Source organism: Diadema setosum, chromosome 22, assembly GCF_964275005.1.
Source record: "Diadema setosum chromosome 22, eeDiaSeto1, whole genome shotgun sequence".
In the NCBI taxonomy this organism is placed as follows: Eukaryota; Metazoa; Echinodermata; class Echinoidea; order Diadematoida; family Diadematidae; genus Diadema; species Diadema setosum.
Window position 1 is genome coordinate 26,489,947 of NC_092706.1, and position 14,015 is coordinate 26,503,961.

The window sequence follows — 14,015 nt, forward strand, 5'->3', positions numbered from 1 at the left end:
TTTATACCTATCTTAAAAAAAAAAGGAGATTTCTATTTTGAAGTGAAAACCAGAGGTGGTAATTTAACATCATAAATGAGCGCCGGAAATTTAATACCCGCTCGATGTTTCATATTGAACACCCGACTTTTTGCAGTGTAGAATAGTCCATCATATTGCCCCTCGGTCATATATACATGACGTGCTTTGAAGTGAAGAAAATGGCATTCGGGCGTGTGGCTAGCCTTTCAATAATGTAAAATAGATGAGTCTTTGATTTGCGTGTCCGCTCGTGAGCTTGTGTGATAGAATCAGTTTGGGTGTGTGGTGGCGGGATGTCACTGGCGGAGTTTGTGTGTTTGTTAGGAGGTAGATTATCATTTCCTTAACATCTCTTATTTAGGTTGCAGACTGAAAATTGTTATATATCAAGTTAAGGTGGATTTTCCTTTGCTGTTGTATCTGGGTGTTACCGCTGTACCCGCGTCCGGGAAACCTAAGTCATAATGAGGAAACTCGCTAATCGCATAAACAATCTCATTATAGTATATTATATTATGAAGACATATTGTTTGTCTCCAGTAACACTTCAATAAAGCCTTTATATTATTTGGTGATGATTTTGTTTGGAATGAAGCTATTTTGATCGAGGCTGCTCAGGTAAACAAATTAGGTGTGAGGAACGTTTTTAAGCTTGGTGACGGATCTTTGGGGGTGTTCTGGAAGAAAGCCGTGCTTTTCTAATTATAACTATAAACATTTCCATGTGAGATACGCGCGTACGTCCCGCGTAGATACCAAAGTTGAAAATTAACAAAGTAGGTGTCATACCACACCACCCTCTGTTAACGATTTGTTCGGACAGATTGCCCCCCCCCCCCGAGATTTGTTGAGACAGTCGGTCACTGCAACTATTAAAGGACAAGTTCACCTTTATTAACATAAGGATTAAGAGAATGCAGCAATATTAGAAGAACACATCAGTGAAAGTTTGAGGAAAATTGGACAATCGATGCAAAAGTTATGAATTTTTAAAACTTTTGTGTTGGAACCGCTGGATGAGGAGACTACTAAGGCTCGTGATGTCATATGAGTACAGCAGTATAAAGAAAATGTAAAGAAAATTCAACATATTTTCATTTTTTCACATAATAAAAGATCACTCGACTTGCCTCTTTCTAAAGGCAATGGGAATGATATTACCCATAACATATGTCAGTGACGAGTTAAGGAAATGTGTATTTTTTTCAAAAGATGAAATTTTGTTAAATTCTCTTTATATTTTCCTTATATTGTTGTATGCATGTGACATCATACACTGTAGTAGTCTTCTCATCCAGCGGTGACTGCACAAAAACTTCAAAAATTCATAACTTTTGAACGGATTGTCCGATTTTCCTCAAACTTTCAATGATGTGTTCTACTAATATTGCTACATTCTCTCAATCCTTATGTTCATGAAGGTGAACTTATTAGCCCACAAACAGACTTACAGACACGAACGGAAAGCCTTACCACATTAGCACAGACCCGCTCACTAATAACTTCCGGTAAGGAGAAGCGCACGGTTAGATACCAAATACGTCCGTGGTGACTGACCGTGTAGAGGTCATTGCAGAAATCGTCCTTTCTCACTGAGAACAGAATGAACCCTACGCTGGCAGCTTTTTTTTTTTTTTTTTTTTTTTTTTTTTTTTTTTTTTACATAGAGTGGCGTTACAAAATACACACAAACAATCAAACAAATAGCCGCCTACTCGTGGATTTCAGTGAGGATTAAGTCAGTTTGAAGCACCCCTGTCTGCTAACCTTTAGGGTTTATATGGGACGCGCATAATCATCTTCGGTCCCGGTGAAGAGACCTCAGATGATCAAACCGAAAAATTGATGACAAAGAAGTCTTCTTTTTTTTTTTCAACTGGAGTGTCATAATGCTTAATGGTAACCTTGAAATATTAATCCAGTCTCCTCATAATGTACAGGCTTGTGTAATACCATTTCATTTCGGCTTTGACATGTCAGTGCTCAACAGTCTTTCTCTTGGCAGTGCTTGGTGTGTAGCAAACTAATGTTGCATGTTTTCGACATCTTTGTGGATGCTCCACTGTAAAGACCTTGGATGAAAAGAAGAATTCAGTTTAGATAACAGAAATGCATCTACAAGGTTTTTTTTTTTTTATTATTTCAGTTTAACGAATTTATTTCTTTTCATTTAGTACGGCATGATATCTTCAAACAGGGATGATGGCGGTCATTGTGTTCGCATTTTTTTTTTTTTTTTTTTGCTGTCGTATAAGGTTCCTAATACAATTCACAATGGTAAGACTATACATAGAAACATACACGCATCCTTTTAAAATATCGTTCTGAAAGCTGCAAGGCCGACGCATGGTAACCAGAACGGTATAGGGAGTGATGATACCATCCTTTTGGTATATGGTATGGATTGCTAATAGTTCTTCTCTCAGTGAGGAGGAAAACATTATATAGTTATCTTCTCGTCAAATCATTTGACATTTGACATAAACATGTATTTCCATTTTCACTTACAAATATGACACAAAATTAATACATTGAATTTTGGAACATAACTGTTAATGATTTAAGAATAATACTGTTTTAAACTAGACAAAAGATTTGATACAAATTAATCCATTAAAGCATCTTAGTCTATTTTTTGTGTATATCGATATACAAAAAATGATATGCCCTTCAAGGGAACTTAAAGGGCATATCATTTGTAATGTCACTAAATTTCGAATTTGTTAAATACTATGATCCTATCCCTATCTCTTCTGACTTTGTAAGCAAATCACCTACAGAAACACTAAGTCTATGCGTTAAAAGTCGGGGTTTGATATTACTAAGTCAGGCAAGACAGTGAAAGAGAGGCACGATGAACTTCAAAAGGGGGCGTATTTTGTTTTGGGTCCTCTCGTGGAAAAAAAGGGAAAAAAAGAAAAAGAAAATGAGGCAGAACCCCATCCTCCAAAGGCGTTTTTCATTTGCGTTTGAATATGAATGTGTTTCTTCTTTGGTGCATAAGAATAGAGCAGAAAGAGAGGGGGGAGGGGAAGGAAACACACGCTCTTCTCTTTCTTCGCAAATCTCCTCGTTTATTGTTATACTAATAACTAATAACTATAAAGTGTATTCATTCTCCGATCACTACACTTTTGTGATTAAACTAAGCCATCAGCAAGCATGAACAAAAGTTCCACCCGTGTTGATCTCCTTGCGAATTGGACAAGCATTCTATGGTCGACAGCGAAAATTGCTTTCCATGCTTTACGGTTTGCAAAACTTGTGAATCTACGCTACTCTATACGAATGGTGTAAAACAGAAGTAAGATAAAAAGCAACAATTATCATTGCATAGACACCAATTATCATTGCATAAAAAACTATATTTGTAACATGATGATAATGTATCCCAGGGTTCGCGATTGCCACTGATTGCTTCGTTGACAGATAATAAGAGAGAGGGTGAGAGAGTGGTGGGCGGGGTGAGGAGGGGGGGGGGGGAGGGGTGATACAAGCTGTTTGTAATGCCAAAGTCTGCGGCTCTACCGGCGGGATGAATTCCTGGGTCGTCGTAATTGTGCCAGTTTGCATCTCACCATCCCGTCATCAAACTGGCAACCCAACAATGGAAGGCTCATTATCCAACCTCGTCGCTCATTTTTTTTTTTTCTTTGTTCTTTGGAAACAAATAGCATTTCGGCATATTCATAGCCCCGTCAGTAATTATTGAGGCATGCATAATAGCTCCAGCCCGTCCCGCCATAACTTTGAAGGAGTTAAATGTGAATTGCGAATCAGAATCCTTTGCATTGTGCGTTAAGGAGCTGTGAGAATTCTTCACAAGATTATCTTTTAGTTTTTGTTCTCGTCAATACGCCGCGGCTCGGTGGCGACGTGGATGCACTCCTTGCCAAAATCGTTCGCTCAGATCAGCCTCTCTGACAGGTAAGACCTCTGGCTTTGATGATTTCTATTTTGTGTTACGAATGTCTTTGGGTTCTTGTTTTGAAATCTTTATTAATATTAATAATAATGGAGTCTTGTAATGCGCCATGTCTGTCACACAGTGGCACTTAATTGAACAAGCGGATGTTTTCTTTATTCTCTTTATCTTTTTCGTCCCTCTCTCTCTCTCTCTCTATATATATATATACATATATATATATATATATATATATATATATATATATATATATATATATATATTTATTTTTTTTTTGGGGGGGGGGGAAGTAATATGGATAAGATAGCTTCCTTTTTTCCCATCTCATGAAATATATACCAAACACGCAGAATTCCGTCTGCTTTGTGGTATTTAAAGATAACATGAATCAATGTATTCACTGATAGGTGAGGCTAATCATTCAGTTAGTTCGAGATAAGAACATCAATTCGTGTTTATGTGTGTGTGCGTGTGTGTGTGCTATATACCGGTAAGCCGCCGAACGATCGCCATACTATCACTGACTATATTGTTAGCATACGATGGAAAAGCGCACCAGTTTATCTGACCCCCGGCTTGCCCCACTCTGTTACCTACCATTTTACATATACCCAGAGTTTGCAGCGAGTTAACTTCATTCTTATTATGATTTCAGAATCTGTCCGAGTACTCTTCTGAATTTATAGCTTAAATTAACAGAGTAGAATCGGACGAATAAAATGATGGACTTAAGTTTTATAAAAGTCTAACCGTAAAAGGGACAAAGAAAATTGACTTCCAATGTTTATCATGTCTTCACGATTCAATAGTCTTAGTTAGATTCATATATTCAAGTTGGCAGAGGTGAATTACATTGATGCCTCTTATTTGAAGACCCTGGAAATGTGTTTTTTGCTCCGTTCTGTTTTTCTTCTGGTTTTTTTTTTTTTTTTTGCATTTGATTATCGGTTTTGTTTTGTTATATTACCTCCTCCAAGGAAGGAGGAGGTTAGGTGATCATCGGCGTTACAAATCTGTTTGCAAAGTGACTCAAAAACTTGTGAAAGGATTTGAATAAAACTTGCAAGAAAAGTTGTTGACACAAGGAAGAGATGATTAAATTTTCGTAGTGATCAGATAATTTTTATGGATTTTTGAAGGATTTTTTTGTCTTTTGGCGTACAAGGTTAACAATCTTGGGAGTTCTATAGCTGCGCGTATACTCGGGATTTACATACGCGCACTAGAAATGCGTGCTCTCCTGCTGACGTAACAAAAGGCTTTTCTATATTGGAAAATTGCATGCATGTTTTATGGAAATGAGTTGCTGGCTTAGCGGAGGTCTGCACTCTCCAAATGTTTTTCTTGTAGTTTCATATTTTTTGCTGTTTGCATGTGGAGATGTAACGCTCAACTGTGGCCTTCTGGTCAGTAGGTCCACTGCTGGAGGACACTCAGTTGGATTTATGATCTGCTGGAATAAACCAAAGGAAATTCTGTAGGAACTGTATGAGACTTTAAATGTGCTCATAAAATCACGGTAATAGGCACTTTCATCCTTATAATTCTGTGCCCGGAAGGTCAAGTTGTAAGTAATAAAATCCGAGTGCCATTTTGACAGCACGAAAACATCCATGGCCCATCCTGCTTCTTATGCGGAATATCCTGTATGGACACTTCAGTGTGATGAGGGCAAGCATTCCCTTTACTCCAATGCAAACTTTGTGGAGGTCAATTGCTCAGTGATCTGTTATGCACATTTGTTCTTTAATTTACGACAAAAAAGACATTGCATCGACCTCCTGCTTTAAACACCTCCTTCTCACTCGCATACTTCGAAATAATCATGATAATCAAACCCATTGTTGCTTAGGGGAAACTGTCCAACGGTTGCCATACATTTTATTTAAATGTCAACATATGCAACAGGTGCAGTGAAAAACAGTAAACACAACACTTACCCTCTCTAAATTGATGTGATTATGAAACGATACGAATTGTTACGAATAGGCGAGGACCGTGAATACACGCCGTGTCTATAACCCCAGCACAGAATGGTGTCAGCGGCCGCGGCGCCTGACATACATACATTCGGCTGTCCCGCTTTCACGTATACTCCACGCCAAAGGGAACTCAATGAACTCGCGCGAAATATATCTAGCTGTCACGAGATTTGAAAACGTAAAATTCATCTTCGAAAATTGTGTAAATGCTAGAGTTGTGGTCAGACTGTTTTATCCGCACTTTCTACCTCATTACATTGATTTTAACGTAAAACCATGCTTCTGCCAAATACAACTTGTATATATTTATAGTACAAGAGTTGATAACAGCCAATTCCATAAGGTAAATCAAAATTTGCTATTGAAACATTAACTCAGCAGGTCATGGTTAAACGTCCCTATTTTCTGATGGGATGATTAAGCACCATGATTTGATATTAAAGGCATGGTATCCCATTTTAATCAACCTTTCCTCGCTCAGTTCCCTGATATACGATTTAGTACATTTTTTGACAATTTCCAAAATTTTCCATCCTCCGCATCAGAGATATCTCAATTTCAACTTAAAAAAGCGAAAGCTTCCTCGTATACGGGAAGGGTGGGGATAGCACTCTCCCACACCTTATCCATGCCCCCCCCCCCACATGCATCTTTAGACTATGGCTTTCTTTGAACAACAAATATGCCCCCAAAAAGTGTTATTTCTCTTATTTTTTATTTATTTATTCAAAGTGATTCACCTAAAGTTTGAACCAGATCGCTGAATTTCATGTCTGAAAATGCAAAATCACATTCGTGTGGGAAGAGAGATACCCCTCTCCTATAACACCATTGTTTTCATGCTTTTTTCTGTTTGAATACTTAACAGACAGTGTTCATGGTTATTCATTGTAAGAATTGATACAAGAAATTTATTCAAATAATAAAATTTTTATAGTCTAATTGTTCGGTAAGAATTGATACAAGAAATTTAATCAAATAATAACATTTTCATAGTCTAATTGTTCGATAAAAATCTACAATCTAACAATCTAACAATCTAATAATGCTACCTTACTTAAACCGATGGAACGCTTCAAGTCCATAAAACACGCAAAACATGCATCAAATTGCACAATTTACAACATTAAAAGAGAGGGGCGCTTAGTATACAAAAACGTCTCACTGCGGGAGGGGGGACATCCCTCCTCCCCCCCCCCCTCGCTCGTTCCCTCGTATACTAAGCGCCCCTCTCTAAGACCAAAGTGGTGACCCTGTCGGCATACAAAAATGACTCTTTCGGGGGGACATCTCTCCTTCCCCCCCCCCCTCTCGCTCGTTCTCTCGTATACTAACCGCCCCTCTCTAAGATCAAAGTGGTGACCCTGTCGGCATACACAATGACTCTTTCAAGAGCCAATCATGCATTTGAACTTTCTGTTATTCTAATTGAAATAACTTTTCTTCTCTTCTTCTCCCTTTCCCTCTTTATTCAATATCATCTAGGAGATAAAATATCTCGTTGGGATGCCCTTTTTTTTTGGGGGGGGGGGATACCATGGGTGAAATGAATGGAATGAAGAAGTCGGTAGGGTCATGTAAGAATTGAAATGAGGGCCTGCATCCTACCCAGCGGTCGGACTTCCTTGCGAGCTGGCCTATGGCATCGACACAGATGTAAACGTATAGGTGTAAACGTAGGATAAAAGAGTAGGCCGACCTCTAACCCAAGTGTAACACGATGCATAACGCCCTCACACCAATAACTACGCAGCGCAGTATAGTCCAAGTGCATTAATCTGCAATCCCATCAAAAAATAATGTACTCATTTTTTAAATTAATTACATATGTTGATATTCCTTTACTTTCATTCAAATTGTGCGTACGTATGTTGTTGACTATGTTGAGATGGAATTAAGAAAATGTAATAAACTTGAACTTGAAATCTTGAACTATTGGTATGATTTTGAATCTTTTAAGGGAGAAGCTTGTGTCTACTAACAAGATCAATAATGTTTCTTTTTTTCAAATTTATTAATCCATTCATCATACATCTAAAATTGTACTGACAAATTAACGGATGGAACAACTCGTATTGAGGACAGTCATCTCCAATTTGAGTTTCCATTTGAGTTTCTCGAATTTCCATTCGAGAAGTGCATAATTTGTTCCTATATCGGATGACTTATGCTTTAAGTCTTTCATAGTCGATTGTTTGTCACCGACGATATAATTCTCTTTCCATAGCCATGTTTTGTTACAACATATTTCTGTAGGCTTCCCAAATACCTTTCATTAGTTGTGGTTCGATTTATATCATTATCAGTCCCTCTAAACACTGTATCCTCATAGTAAGATTTTCCGTTAAGATCAAATGTTGTTTCTGTTTTCTCTCTTTTATTTCCTCAGATTGTTTTACGCACTTGAGTATAGAAATTGCACAAAAAATGAATTTACTGCTATTGTTATTGTTATTACTACTAACATTATCATTATCATCACTATGTACGTTTAGCTGCACACTGTCTCACTAAAGGGCTAATTTTACTGAGCGCGAGAACGATTTGAAAAGGATGCCAATGGCAAAATCCAACATTCGGAAAAAGTTTTCTCCGAATGTGCTCCAACAATGAAGCCGCAAACCATTTCACGACGTATGTGCGAATGTCGTGCCTACCATTGTCAAAGTACAGTCAGCTATACGTACACGAAGAACATGCGACCGAAATGCGAACAACGCAAGCTTTTCAATAATCATGATCGTGGATTGCGATATCAAGACGTTAGGATAACGTTGCCTATGTCGGGGTGGAAATATCCTCAACTCCATAAAGCGGTACCGGACTTCCTCACTTCATGTAGACTTTCGTACGGATTTTCTCACCTCTTTTAAAGCCACATCAAACTACTAAAAGTGTAGGGATTAACATCTACGAAGGACCGTGTTTTACTACTTCATGTCATGAAAACTTAACTCTTATGCTAGTATTGTGTCGAAGCGAATTCAAAGGATATTCACTTCTTCGGTATTTATATAGTTTATATATACGAGTTTATAGTTATCTAAATCGACTATTTCAACATCTTCAGTCACATTCATTTCCTTTCGATCATGGAGCAATGAAGTACATGCATCTTACAAGAATTCTGACCATTGCGTTGTTTTCAATAACACGTTCTTTTACACTCATTATGCGCCTTTGATGATATTGATTTAAATTAAAAGTTCATACATTCTGATCTTTCAAAATGTCACCTGTCAATGCGCGCGCATCGTATCGTGTGCTAAATTATAGACAAAACTATATTCAATCTCTTTGAAGCACAAACACAGATGTGAAATAAACGAGATGCATGCCAAAACATCAAGTTGTAATTGATGAGGATTTTACAACGATGCATCGTAACAACTTCTGAGGGAGGGCGCAGTGCTGTTAAACATTAGGCTTCATGAAGCAAACTCCAAAACATTTCCTGCGGGTATTTGCATAATCTGAAGCTGATTTCATTAGATTGAAAGTTATGAGCAAAGTCACACTCATGAGTTGGATGCAACGTGATATGTTGTTTACTGGGCGGGAATGGTCTTTGTGATGAATAGTTACGCCCTGAACTGGAGGCGATTCGATCGATTTATTTCTTCATTTCTTTCTCTGCTGCATGGCAATTCGATAGATAGAAATTCTTCAGCAGTAAAAGTGTATACCTGTGCCAGTTGTCGTGCACCACAGCTTGACATCTTGGGGAAAAAGAATGGTGCAAATTTATTTACTTCTTCTAGATTCTATCAAGAAAAACCGACGCAAATATGTCAAAGTTTTACGAAGAAATCGCAACAATAGGTATTCACATACACAGAACGTTCTATCGTGATAGATTATCCGTTTGTTTTTGTTGGTTTTCTTTTTTTCCATGAGAAAACTGCACGTTACGTGGTAAGCGAGTGAAGAGCTTGTAAGCAGAATGTTTTGCAGATTATACAGTTTAAGTAATAACATTCATTGAAATGTCATAGAATTCTGATGACAGTTTCGGGAACACACTCAAATACATTGAATTGAATTGAATTGAATTGAATTGAATTGAATTGAATTGAATTGAATTGAATTGAACTGAATTGAATTGAACTGAACTGAATTGAATTGAATTGAATTGAACTGAATTGAATTGAACTTCCGGGTGCGTTTCATCCAATAGTAATCCAGAATGCATAGTCGTAGTACCAATTCAAGACTTTTTCAAAAGTATCGCCGCAAAGAAACACCGAGTAAAATTGAAATATTATGTGTCTATCTCAATTAATTCCTAAATCATTGTACAATTGCAAAGAAATAACACTTTTTATAAATTACAACCGGGAAATGGCCAATTTCTACCCTTTTTAAGTGACTGAAGCATTCTAAAAAAAAAGGAATGCGGCATTGATAAAAAAGGAAAACATCCTAGATACGAGAGCCTCTTTCTTTGAATTCTAAAATCTACTCCAAATACATCGGTTGTTATCCTGCAGGTCGAACGAGTCCCATACTGTGTTTGCTCAGCCTCAGCCGTTTAGTCAGGAGATCCAATAGAATAATGATATAGAGACTCTAATAAATCAAAATTGTTTTTAATACTTGCCACTAACATTGAGTGATGTGTCAATATCATTATGAAAGATCCCCCATACAAAACACCCACACGTAACAAAAGCCTCATCCGTTAGCATCCGTAGATAATCAAAATCATCATCATCACTTTATCGAAGTTTGATAATCAAACAACAACGAAGGAAATCGTTGAAAAACGTAGAGCAACACAATACAAATAATAGAATGAATACGTTTTATACGTTGCCCAGGACAATACGTGTAAACGGACATGCTGGGCAAAATGTGAATTAGACATAAAATAGACATATAGGAATTCTGAGGGAAAGTTCCACACGTTATATATTTTTGTTGTTATCGTTGGTGTATTGTTCATGTTCATGTTCACGCGCAAATTCGCTTTGTGTAAAATGCGACAAATGTTACCAGTATACCAAAAAATGATATACCTTTGGAATGAAGAAATACATTTATCAACATAGGTTTCAGGGCACGAAACTCTCCAGTCCTTGCGTATTCCATTGATTTTTGATAAGTAGTTATGAAGTACAGTGGTATATAAAGGAGGAGTGCTGTGCTTTTTGTATACTGGTCTAGCTCGAAAAGAAACTATGGGTATAGTAGAAATAGCAGGGCCTTCTGTGAGAACACTTTGTTTACCGAAGAAGCCAACCTATAAACAGAGAAGGGTAATAATACTTGCCTAAGTGCTACTGCCATCAGGGAAGTGCGCACCCCCTCCTGTTATCATTGTTATCATAATTATTGCCATATCATTATAATTTCAATTACCATTATTATCATTTAATCGGTAAGACCGATTGTACCTATGTGGAACATTTAAATCCACGCAATAGTTTTCATTTGTCGCCATAATTTTGATGATAGGGAATATCATCTAATTCTGAGATTTGTTATCCCATAAGAAATGTCAACGATTTTTCTAATGGTAAATTTGATTTTTGTTTTCTAATTACGATCACTGCAGATCGCCATCCACTGCAAAAGAGTACATTCTTATAACCAGGGTTTGCACACTGATTAAACAGAATCGAAATGCGCCAGAAAGTAGGTGAAAGTTAGTTATTTCAAAAGTCTTAACGGACAAAGGATGAGAATGTAGATCTGTTCTGTGCTGGACTTTCAGATTGAAAAATAACCAGAACTAACACAAATCTCAAACCTGTAAAAGTCATTTTCTTATTTCAAGACTAAACAAAAATATTATAAAGAGGAAATCCACTGCCTAAAAGTGAATAAATTCCAAAAGAAGAGGAAAAAATCCCTATAGAACGTTCCAACAATGACAAAAATCGGAAGAGAAATAAGGAACATTTTAAATTTTCACTTTATTTCTTGACCAGTCCTTATGAGCTTTCAAATGAGCGTATCATACCCTCACAACTTTTCTTGTATGTTGTAAAATTCGGAAAAATTATTATTTCTTGCTAGTACAGGCAAAAGCATATTCCCTTACTGAAATATATCAGTGGTAGCATTTTTTCTTTTTTATTTTATGAGGTTTCAAGGCAATTTTATATTTACACAGCTGAAATATGATTTTTTTTTTCACTTTAGTACTTGAAATGAAGAGAGCATGACATCGTTAATTTTGCTGATTTGTATATTCGTAAAGACTGGTCAAGAAGTTTTTCCAAATAAAAAAAAAAACTGTGAAATTTCAGAACATAATAGGTTCCTTATTTCTGATCCACCTGTGATAATTTTTGCACTGTTCTGCAGGGATTTTTTTCCTCTTTCTAATAAAATCTATAAAATTTTGGAGTGGATTTGTATCCTTTTAGTTCAAGTTTCATTGTTGTTTTCAAAATTGTGCGGTGACGGTGTATTCCATCAGAAGACAACATGTTTCACATCCCCTTCAACTGTTTGAAGTATTACTTATGTGGATCTAAGACTTCGAGCCTTGATAGTGGAAAAACAAATAAAAAGCAAACAGAAAAACCGTCGAAATGTCAAAAGAAATGTTACATGTAACGTGATTCAATTCACATTTGCAAATGAAATAAAAGAATGAAACCAAGAGCGTCTATTACAGACGAGAGCCAAGCCGACAGGGATCAATCTTACATTTATCAATATTGGCAAAATGGAACAGAAAGAAAATAAGTCTTTCCTGAGAGAGAAAATTCCTATTCTTTTTTTTTTGGGGGGGGGGAGGGGAGTCTAATAACAATGTTAACTGATGCACTTTTGACATTTGAGGGACCCGCTAGGAGAGACAAAGGCAGCAAAACACAAGGCAAGAAAGATTATATGAACATGATTCTTGTCATGTGGCAACGTTGGGCATGATGCGTTACGTTTATCTATATGCAGCTATTTAAATATGGCGGTCACCGATGTGATGTCTATGAATGATATATTATAGTTTGTATGCATGTTTTATACACAGTATGAACGTATGTGTGTATGTGAGATATATATCAGAATTGTATAGATAAGGCATAGAAGGTACATTTTTCACACATCCAGTCATAACACACATTACGCTAACAATAAGTTCAATGTTTCCTTTGACTCTATCAAATGTGGAAAGACAATCAGACAAAACACTTGCTGTGAACATAATGGTACAACAAAAACACGGGTAAGGAAAGCCAAAGTTTATCTAATGATCATAACAATTACCAACAACACTTAAAATAGCCACCGAGCTAAAAGTACAAAAGAAGGTTATAAAGACAATGTACTATGATTAGCAAGGGAAACAAGTTCCACGGCATTTGTTATTGATCGCTCGCTTGACATAATAGTCAGTTCCTATCTCTTCAAATTTATTTTTGTACATTTCGGAAGAGCTTTTTTGGCTTGTAATTGACATTGTCTCCTGAATTGCTGTGGAAAATCGCTCCACATAATAGTCTTTTCTTTGGTGCATAGATTATGTGATTTTATGAAGGAAAAACAAAAAGAGGGCTGAACAATTTAAAACCAGTGTAAAGGTTGCTGGACATCTTGTACAAAAGATAAACAAAAGCAATGAAACAATGCATTGGAGAATAATTGAGTCAACTGGATAACAATACTGAATGTTCTTTATCTTTTTCACAGTAAATATGAAAAGAAAAAGTCAGTTTGTGCAAGAATGCCTGTTCATTCCATGCTCCATACATGACTATAGAGCATCTCTATTTTTAGCCTTTTCCGAGTTGTTCTACAGTTAAAGATATTAAGTTACCGAAATTATGTAGGTATATGCACTTTGGTCAAACTCAATGATATTATAGCAGCAGAAGTGTGCAATACATGGTGAACAAATGACCCATAATTTTCATGAAGTACAATTTCACTCATGACGATAATATCATAAGCTGACTTAAGAGGGAAGAACGAGGTTATAATTATTACCTGTGTGGCATATTTTTTTTCTCTTTTTTGTGTTAGTCATCAATTGCAGTTGTAAACATTGACGTAACAAAGCCGGAACAATGCTTTTTATCCAAAACTTTCAGAAAATACATATTCCGTAATTAAGTTTTGCTTAAAGAGATTAG